We start from the raw sequence: 11,211 nt of genomic DNA on the forward strand, positions 1-11,211 counted from the left end.
AATTAAATTAAATATAATACTGAAAAATACAGTTGTCCACCTTGTACATGACTACAATACAACTAAAAAAAAACTAATTTAATCAAAAAATAACAAGCGGTTGTAGAAAAACTTTAAATATGATTTTTTATTTTTTAACATCGAAACTCGAAGGTATAATAACAGGAATCATACCAACCATAAATAGAGTATGTCATATAAAAATGTTTTGAATTTTTACTAGAATCGACCCTTGATAAAAAAAAGGGACTAGATTTAAGTTCTTTGATCCAGTCTGTATACTATTTCTTCGGATTTTCTGCACGTGTGCAAAAACTACACTAAAACACTATATCTTATAGAAAATAAAATATTTTGCGTTGAATTTGAGGGATTTTATCTTCAAAACCGGCAACAAGCTGCAGAAAATAATAATATTTTAGTGCAGTCTACTGGTCGCTACGACCAACCAACGGCCAGGTCGTTACTGTGCGTTGTATCATTTGATTTAATGGTAATCTAGTGGCCGTCAGTGTGTTCGAGCTCTTAAAGTGCTTCTTTGTCTTCTAGAGAGCATTAAACTTTAAAAAAATAAAGACATTTCTTCGGATATTTTAAGAGTCGTTATTCCGATCTCAATGAGATTTTGGGTGTCTATGTTTTGGCAAGTGTTTTAATACCGTATTATCGAAAAAAAATGGCGTCCAGTTGGCTTGGAAATGACGATCGATGACATTTCCCATATAATTTTACATATAAAATGACAGCGATCTTCATTTCATAGCCATCGCTGACGCCGTTTTCATTCGATCATACGGTATTTGGCTCTCACAAAAATCAAGAAAAAGTACGGAAAGGGTGAAACCTACCCCCACCCCTACATAAATTTTAGTATAAATATTTTCCAACTCCAGTATTTACTACATTTTTTGTCTCTTGTAAAAAACGCTACATCGCATAATTTTTGTGGAAAAGTTTTTGGAGAATTTAGTTTTCCAAAACAGACTTACAAAATATACAGGGAGTTCCAATATTCCGTGGACATAGAACAACTACGTATTTTAACGTTAATTAATTCAGAAATTATTATTATTTTTAAGCGTTTAATGAATATAAACTAGAATTAATTGTTAATTTTTTAGTGGACTCGTTTTGAAACTGAAAAAACAATCGAGCACGTCTAGTTCAGACGGTAAAGAATTATACGTAACGATGGGATCAAACGACGACAAAAAATCACTAGTACAAGAAAACAGCCAACTGCTACAGGCCCTAACGAGCTATATAGTTAAGCAGGTATGACTTCCTATTTTTCTCGCGAACTAATTTTTTTGACGTTTCTCTCTTGTAGACAAGCAATGTTGCCGAAGACGTTTCTGTAACGATACTGAAGGCTTTGATACCGCTGGGAAATCACATTTTGGGCCCGAGTTTAGAAGGTGTGGGATTCACGGAGCTGATGAACGTTATGACTATGTTGGCTGATGCTGGAGTGGGTAGAGGGCACACTTATCTGTTTCCCGCTGTGTCAGAATGGGTTAGTAAAGGAAAATTAACAGGTTTGTTCCAGCATAGAAGTTTGTACCGTTTTAGGACGGTAATTGGGATCCCCGGCATCGGAGTTGTGCGCATGTGTTGGCTTTGACAGTTCTGTTACTATACCAAAATTAAATTCGGGTTGGAACAGTTTTTGAACCGATTTTAGAATCACATCAAACCCTAATTTTTAATTATTAATATAGGTTAAATATTTTTTCGATATAAATTGTGTTTTTATTGGATTTATTTACGGATTATTGAATTTATTTATTTTTTAATTAACACGAAATCGCCTTTTCTTTATTTAGCAAAAGTTTCAAATCATCTTCAGTGGTATCCACATACTGGATATCACTGTCCTCTTTGTCACTCATCATATTTAGTACAAAAATATAAAAATATTTATTTCAAATATGTAAAAAAACGATAAATACCAAATAAAATTTGAGGAATCAGCAAATTAAAACCAGAAAATAGCCAAAGAAATAAAAGAAAAACAATAATCAGCTGACAGACAGTCTTAATACGCACGTCAGTTCTTTTAATTCTTGCTTTTAGGATAGTCACCGATTTAGGATAATCACCGTTCCGAATATGGTTCATGAACGATTACCATTCTGGTTGGAACGCAAAAGTTATCGTTCGCTAAACGATTCTCTCGTTGATGGAACGCGTTCTTTTTACTGCGCGTAAGCGTAACCGTACCAAAAACAGTTCTCTGCTGTGTTGGAACAAACCTAATAAAAGTTGGCGAGCATGTCATCAAAATATTTGACGAACGCACGTCGCATTTTTGCCACTGCCAGTTTTTTTACTTGGAAATTTACCAAGTGTCAATTAAAATTTGTACTTTTGTCACCGATTTTTCTGCTTTATTACTCTGTCTATATCCAGGAGAGATTCCAGGATATAAGATTATAGAGAAAGGACGTTCCAAGTTTGAATTGAATTTTTATTAGAAATTTAATTTGATATTTTAGTACTTGAATTTACTAGTTAAAATTTAATATTTTCTACATTTTTAATGATATGCATACCAACTTTTATTGATCTCTCTATAATTAATACTTTAGAGATATAGGATTATTAACATATGTTTGATATTTTTAAAGATTGAATTATGTGTTAAGTACGTTCAGAAGAAGGAAATCAGCGAAAAGATGGCAACATCTCCCGATTCGCTTAAAAACAGTAATATGTTACATGCTGCGTCGTGTATTTTGGATTATGTAAGCGACGTAATTTTGTTAATTACTGAACAACCACCCAGGTAAGTTATAAGATTACATTTTTGAATGTCTCTGTATTTTTTTAATTATTACTCCATTAAAGGTCGAAAAGTCTGTAAATGGAGTAAATTTAAAAAATAAATAGGTATTCGACTATTGATGATAAAAAAGTAAAGATAACGAATCAATGATTAAATTGTATTTTTTGTTTGTTTGTATGTCAGGCGTTTCTGATATAATATAGCTTTAATAAAGCGTATTATTTATTATTATAACTAATTGTTTTATAAGAAAGGATTTTGACAGACGATATCTAAACAGTGACAGAAAATACAATTAAAATAACAAAAAAAAACTCACTGTCATGTCTTTACTCGTGGAACGGACTATATTACCTTTTTTTTTCTATCTTTCAGATCTGTGTCACCACAATTGGGAACATGAAAGCCCATTAGATTTAGAACTGGATTGGCAGGGAAGACATCAACGAAGATGACGATAGTGGAGAAGATTCTGATGAGGATTCGTTGTGTAATAAGTTGTGCACGTTTACAGTTACTCAGAAGGAGTTTATGAACCAACATTGGTAAGTTTATTTCTATCCTATATTTGCGATAATTTCTTTCAACATAAAAGTATTTGAAGGAATATTTGCTTTACATAATGATCACAATTATTGTTTTCCTTTACAGGTATCATTGCCACACTTGTAAAATGCTAGATGGCGTAGGCGTATGTTCTATATGCGCGCGCGTCTGTCATAAAGGACACGATATAAGTTACGCAAAGTATGGAAATTTCTTCTGTGATTGTGGAGCTAAAGAGGACGGATCTTGTCAGGCTTTGATAAAGAGAAGTCCCACTTCGAACGCTGAAGGAAGTGGTGGACAAAAGAAGGAAGAAAACGGTGAACATGTTCTGGCTAGTTCGCTGAGGTTAGTTGATATAATTATTGAACTTAATAACGTACAAATGTTAGTCTGCTTCGTCTGGTTGTCAAGTAAAAGGAAGAGAGTTCGACAATATATGCAAACAATAAATTCTTGGCGGAAGTATATTGTACTCATATAAACAAATCTGTGTGTATCCACGAAGTTTATAGTATTTAAGTTTATTTCTGAATCTAAGAACAATCATATATCCGCTATAAAAAATAAAATGTACCTGTACTTATACTAAGTATTAAATTATTTAATACTAGAAGATAACAAGATATGATAAGTTTTGATGTTTTAGAAGGAGAACAAGTTCGCCTGTACCAACCGATAAAATACTATTTGAAAGAAAAAACAGCCCAGACCACCAGAAAAAGAAACTAGAAGAATCTAAAGAATTTTTACTTAATAATTTGAGTTCCAGCAACGTGACAGCATCTTTGTTAGGTACTATATTCTTTTAACGATTTTATTTCAAATGTTTTATGTCATTTTTTGTGTTTTTGACAGACTTTTTACACTGCCTGATTCCCGCTATCGAAGCAACATGCAATCAGAACAGCCCAGTGGGGTGCCATGTCAGAGGTGTTAAGGCACTGGAACAATTATACAGTGCGGAGAAAAAGTACGTGCACACGGATCTTTTGATGGTTCCAACTCTAGGTAAGAGACAAGTCCATTTATTTACTTTTATAAACGGAACCGGATTTGAATCCATATCCGGTTCCGGTTTGCATCTCTATATTCAGTCTTAATTCTGGCTGAATTTCATCGAATTATTAAAGAAACAGGTCGTTATTTTTTACTTTGTTTTAGGCTCCCAAGAGGGCGCTTTTGAGAACGTGCGCATGTCATACGCTGGCGATCAAGGCCAAACGATCAGACAGTTACTGTCAGCTCATATTATTCGAAGAGTTGCGATGTGTTGTATGACCACTACTCAAGGTATGTAAATACACAGAATTATTAATTTTCTACATTACGCTGTACATTTCACTAAAGATTAATAATATTAATGAAAGGCTTAAATCAAAAAGATGATAATTTGTTTTAGGCAAAAGACAACATTTAGCGGTATCCCATGAAAAAGGAAAAATTACCGTTCTTCAACTGTCAGCTCTGCTAAAGCAAGCTGACTCTGCTACGAGGAAGTTGACTCTGACCAGACTTAGTTCCGCACCAATACCATTTACAGGTATATTTCTGTGATTTCTTAAATATATATATTTGTATCAGTATGGTATAGTCTGTGTAGTGAGAGACTAAATTGACAGACATTAATTGTCAATCATATATATATATTTATTTTCAAAAATTAATAATTCTTTTACAGTTCTTTCAATGACATCAAATCTTTGCAACGAGGACTTTCTCGCCGTTTGCGGCCTGAAAGACTGTCACGTTTTGACATTTAACTCCAACGGACAAGTGACAGATCACTTAGTTTTACACCCGCATCTCGAAACGGGCAACTTTATTATCAAGGCTCTATGGTTGCCCGGGTCTCAGACAGAACTAGCTCTAGTTACTGCCGACTTTGTTAAGATTTTTGATCTTAGCAAGGACGCTATCAATCCGCAATACCACTTTTTGGTAAGTAGATTATTAATTAAATAATGAGTGATATTTTATAAAGTGTATTTTTTAAAACTTTTAACACTTGTATTAAAATGTAAGAGTTTTAATACGTTTCTAAAGCCTCGACTATACGTAACGTTTTACCTGTCGGTCTTACCTGTTCAGTCAAAACGTAACAGTGTTAAGTAAAATATTGTGTGTTGACGAAAAAATCAGACGTTTTACTAGAACTGAATTATGATGGAAGGCTATCGAGAGAATGGAGGGGATCATTCAGTTTTTCAACAAAACTGTCATTTCGTCTACACAGAAAAAATATAAGAAAATTAACAGAAAGTAATTTGGATATATTACAGATTTTTTAATAAGCGACTAAAATTCTAATATTTTGCATATTTTCACAAAATAGTGCAATTTTACATACGGTAATCGCAAAACATTTTCCGATGCACGTCATCAATCATATCGAAATTGACACTAAATTCTATAAACCTGACTAAAATCAAACTTTGGCAAAACTGTTTAAATTAGTTACCGAGCAGCTCTTCGTTTTACTTTATGGAGCAAATGATTATAACTGATATTTTATTTAGATTAAAGCTGCAAAAATTAGTTTAATGCGATTTTTATTATCGCCATGTTGGTCACATTGCGCCGCGATCAGCAACGTCGTCGTTTATTATTTGACAATTATTATCATAATGTCAGTCATTATTTTATCTAATACCGTGTTGTTGTTGAATCTTTGGGAGTAATTCTCTTTTTTGCGATTTTTATAGTATTTTTTCAAATTTGTACTTTTAAGCACAAACAGTTCTTTTTAAAGAACTAAATTTTTCCAGTTTTTGTATTGTATTTCTTGAAATTGTGTGTTGAAATATGCCGAAGCGTTTAAACAGTCGAAGCTAAGAGCTTGTAGCTTTCCTGATAAACTATTTTTGAACGGAACGTGACAATAAAGGTTCTTTATTATCCTTGACTGCACTCAGAGGAAGTAAGTTTGATTAGTAAGCACATTATACCACTTTCAAAATTATTTATATAGTTATTAAATTAAAAAATAAAACGTAAAAATCATTAAAAAATGATATACTAAATATATTGTTTCTCAAATTTACATTAAGATTCGTCTTATAAATCCATCACAATCTGGCAGCGCTGTCGCCATCGCTTGTCACTCAGAGTAGATGACGTGCATCGAAAATTGTTTTGCGATTACTTTATTAAGGTTTCTTCCTATTAGATTTGTTTAATTTCAAATAGAAACATTGTATATTTTCTAGGTTCCCAGTGGAAAAAATTCGAGATTGCACTTTCATATACGAGGAAGGCATTTGCAAATCCTGATAATGTCATCGCCAGGACACATCTATATCGAAACTTTGAACGATGACAGTTCTACAAAGTATGGTAGTTTTTACGTCACCAACACACTTGAAGTATGTTCCTCTTAGGTTTTAAAGGTGTCTATATTGATATTAAAATACTTTTTAGGTGTTTCACTTGGACGTGACAGATCTGAATGGACAAGTAGCGGGTGGAGGTGTGTCCATCTACTTCTCGCACACGTTAAATTTGCTGTTCTATAGCTACGCTCAAGGAAAAAGCTTTATTTCGCCCATAGTTCAGAAGAGCAACTGCTTGTCTTTAGGTAAACGTTATGAAATTATTTAGTTTTAAATTTTTTTGTGCATCTAGAGATTGAGTCTGGGAGGTTTTTTTTATTGTTTCATTGCCTTTCAGTGTTCGTAAATATTTGTGTCAATTGAAAAATTTTTGAAACAAATTTCGAGTGGTATTTATCTTAAATATTACTTGTATCGAATTAATTAAATTAATTTAATTAAAAAAAAATTAAATTTAAAGAATTTACAGTGAATGATTGCAGTTGATTATAGACTATGTGCATAACTTTGACCGCGAATAACTTTTAAAGGAATGTTTTTATGGAAAAAAACCAAAGAGACCTTTTTTGTAGAGCGTAAAATTTTGTATTAGAATATGTCTTTGTCGAAGCTGTAGGGTCATTTGTTTTGGAGATAAAAAATGAAATGCAAAAGGTCAGAAATTCCTACGGTACTTAAATGGGAAAAGTATCATTATACCGGCATGGTTTAAATTAAAAATTAAGAGCTTGTTTACGTTGGATAATTTTTTTAGAGCAAAAACTAAGATATCAGAGGGCGGCAGCAAAAAAAAGATCAACTTGGGAAATAACGGACACCCTAATATTTATAAATTTCTTTCTGGGAGTGGTAATTATCTCTATTACCCCTCCCGTTTATGCGCTCCTGGTTCTCGTAAGACTTAACATTTTATTAAGCAGTTTCAATAAAATCGGTGACATGACGAAAATAGCCAATTTTCATGACTTTGTATGGGAAAAAGTTCAAAAAATGCCCCTTTTTTGACTATTTTTACATATTTTTAAAACCCTTAGATACATAGTAAACATAGACGTAAAATTATGGACATTTCAGCATTTGTAGGAAATTTTATGTAGATTCATAATGATTTTTGATTGGCCTTTGAAGGCTTAGGTCCTTTGGCTTTATAAGAGAATTCATTTTTTGGACCCTTGTTTTCAGCTGTTTTTGATGAAGGTTAAAACGTCCCATACATCAATCTGCCTCCTGTAAATTACAATGGTCTATGTTCTCTTATTCTACACCTTTAATCCTTTTAATGGTAACAACCGCAGTTTTTTAATATAAGATCAGGGCAACAATCGCCTATTTTCATGACTATATATGTATGGGGAAAAAAGTCAGAAAAATGCTTCATTTTGGGTCTACCCATTTTCAAAGGTCTTAAAACATAGTAAACATAGACGTAAAATTATAAAAATTTCAGCATTTGTAGGAAAATGTTATCTAGATCTCAGAATATATACAATCTTTAGTCTAGGTACCTTAGCTTGCCTGTAACTATAAAGTCTTATGTAAAACCAAAAGAAATTAAACTAATTTATTCATGATTTTCCATGGTATTTCCGATCAACCTTCCAACGACTACATCGTCTAACGGTTCAAACACGAAAAGTAACAGCACAAGAAGCTCGAATCCTCAACCATTGTGCCAATGGACTGAGATACCCAATCATCCGGGTTTGATATGTTGCGCGATGCAGTCCAGTAACCAACCTGTAGTGTTGATGCTTAAGCCTGATTCTGTCCTAATTCAAGAAATTAAGGTCTGTCATATATTTTATCTTACTTTTTTCGGTATTTTTATTATTTTTTCGGTAGGTGGTACCAGCGAAATCAAAAATAATGGACATGGTAGCTATCAGACATAATTCGGGTAGCGAATTAAGAACTACTTTGATTTTGCTGTGCGAGGATGGTAGTTTGAAGATGTTCATCGCTAATATGGAACAAACCGGATTTTGGATGTCCAATAATATTCAGCCTACCTTCCTCTATAGGTAAAAGTTGTAAATATTTAAAATTAAATTTATAAACATTTTAAGAGACAAACAACATGTTGAGCAACTCAAGATTTATCCGGTCGGCCTATATCTTATCTGAGCTAAGTGTTCTTTAAATCTAGTTAATATTGATTATCTATTTTGCCTTAATGATTACAATGGATCTGATTTACAATTCTACATAAGATTCTCATAAATAATTGACGCTTCTAGTGGAGGTGTTTTGCATCTTTAAAGTACACCTTGAAGGTCAAGAAGACTAAGGAAGGAGTATAATGCTATCCCATGTATTCAAGCATGAAGTGGAAAAGCACTCTAGGGTGGGGACCTTGACAGTTCTTGTTTAACCATTCATTTGACACATCGAATTTTGATTTAAAATGTTGCGTTTATCTCATCAAAAAATATGAAAAAAAAAAAAATTTTATGTTATTTATTATTTATTCTACTACTGATAGTTGTATAAAGGTAGTAAACTAGATGGAAATTGTGGCAGAACCCAAATTAACAGTGACACTATTATTGCGATTTATCGAAAAGACTCTCTAAAGGATGGTTGTGTAGCGTAAGTGGTAGATTTCGGTCAAAAATCGAGGAAATAATGGAACAACTTTTCACTTTTTTTGTAAGTGACTATATGATATACATACGTGAAGTATACTGATCATTTATGAAATTCACTTAAATTAATAACGAATTATATATTTTTCCTTGCATTTTTGTTTTATTTACTACTTGTCAAAGATTAGATGTCAAAGAGTATAGATAGGTCAATTTGACTTACCTACCTGTTTCAGTAGTTGCATTTGATGTTTGTATTATAAATAATTACATAACTTATCTATTTTATTAGAATTTTATATTTTATAACAATTTTTTTTTTTTAAGTTTATTTTAATAATGTAAAATAAACTAAAAATTCATTGAGCTCCACCCTGAATGTTCTACTCTACATCATAGTTTTACATTTTTAAATAAAATTAGAACGGCACTGATAAACTGGAATTTAAGTCGGTTGATATTTTGATATTCATCGCGATGGACCTAGTATTTTGATATGCTCCTCTTTGAATTACGTATTCAAAGGTGACATCACCTAATAGTTTTGTAATTTATTATTAAAATTTTTTTTTTTTTTTTTATAAAAAATAATATTGACATTCTTGAAAACAGTATTGAAATAAGGGTTTTCACGTATCTTTCTCCGCACTCGAAAAGTCGAAGTTGCAGAAATCGCAAACTTAAAATTTGACGCCGTTTTATTTATTTTATCAACTAATGAAGGAATTGAAAATCCATTACACTCAGCTTCATTCCAAATGTAATTTCTTTCTATTTCATTCATAGGAAACTAAGTAGGTAGTCATGAAACTAAAATTTAAACTAGCCATCTTATGTCCAACACTATGATATGACTATGAGGAACAACAGATCTGTGTGTATGGTATTTCTTTCCAGATATCAAATTCCAGGCAATTATTAGTATTCTAATAACTAATACATTACCATAATGTTGCTGTATATTGTTTTAGGAACTTTAACGAAACCCAAAAAGAAAAGCCGATAAAATCTTGGCAAAACATCGAGCGCTCCGACATTCCCCGTCGACTTTTTCGAACATTGCACTGTAATGAACGACGTAGAATATGGCGGCAACGATTTGCTACAAATATACAATGCGGCCCAACTAAAACACAGGTAAGAGCAATCAATTTAAGTCATGTAAATATATATGGAGAGATCAACTAGGGTTGAAATAATTGACCATTCTGATTTTGTCGTTTATTTTGGCCAACTAGTTCACCCTATTGATGATCGCCTGTAGAAGTTGAACCTCAAGAACCCAACTTGTACATTTTAATATAATGACAAAATATACGATATAAACATTTTTTTATATTTGTTTTAGATTAAATACTACCGGATTATATATAGTTTGCAACAAGGCCCAATTCCAAATAGAGGTTACCAACAACGATCCGAACACAGTCATGTGCGGTATCAGAGTTTTAGTAGGCACTCAAGATTCTCAAAAAGCTCCATCTTACGTAGAAGTAAGGAGTACAAAATATACCATGTGATTGAAAAGGTGTCAGCGGCTGGGGGATGAAAATCGTTGATAATTTTAGGGAGGTCAAACACTAGACGTCATTTACTTGAACAAACGCCTACTCTCTTTATTTATTAATGACGCTTACCGCCAGTTGGCTTAAGAAGATTGTAATTACTTATATTGAGTAAAATGATTTCTAAATGGTATAGTTTAAAATCTGAGAAATCATATTTTTGAAATAAATTTTTTTTTTTTCATAAAAAAGTTTTCTATCTTTCAATTTATTAATGTCTGATTTTTAATAATGTCTAGAGATTGACCACGCTAAACTTTTCATTGATTGTCATTCCCAGCCGTCTTTGACTCTGTTGAACGTACGGTATTAGCCTCCATTGCATTTTAAACCTTGAAAATATTATTTGCAGGTTTCGGAAGAGTAGAAATAATGTAACTGAACGAAGTACTACC

The 11,211-nt window shown here is 32.4% G+C and overlaps 1 pseudogene; it reads left to right on the plus strand.

Annotated features, from left to right (window-relative positions):
* The window catches only part of LOC115888481, a 47,832-nt pseudogene that overhangs the window by 16,391 nt on the left and 20,230 nt on the right, over nt 1-11,211 (plus strand).

Source organism: Sitophilus oryzae, unplaced genomic scaffold, assembly GCF_002938485.1.
Source record: "Sitophilus oryzae breed Bouriz unplaced genomic scaffold, Soryzae_2.0 scaffold_76_pilon_pilon, whole genome shotgun sequence".
In the NCBI taxonomy this organism is placed as follows: Eukaryota; Metazoa; Arthropoda; class Insecta; order Coleoptera; family Curculionidae; genus Sitophilus; species Sitophilus oryzae.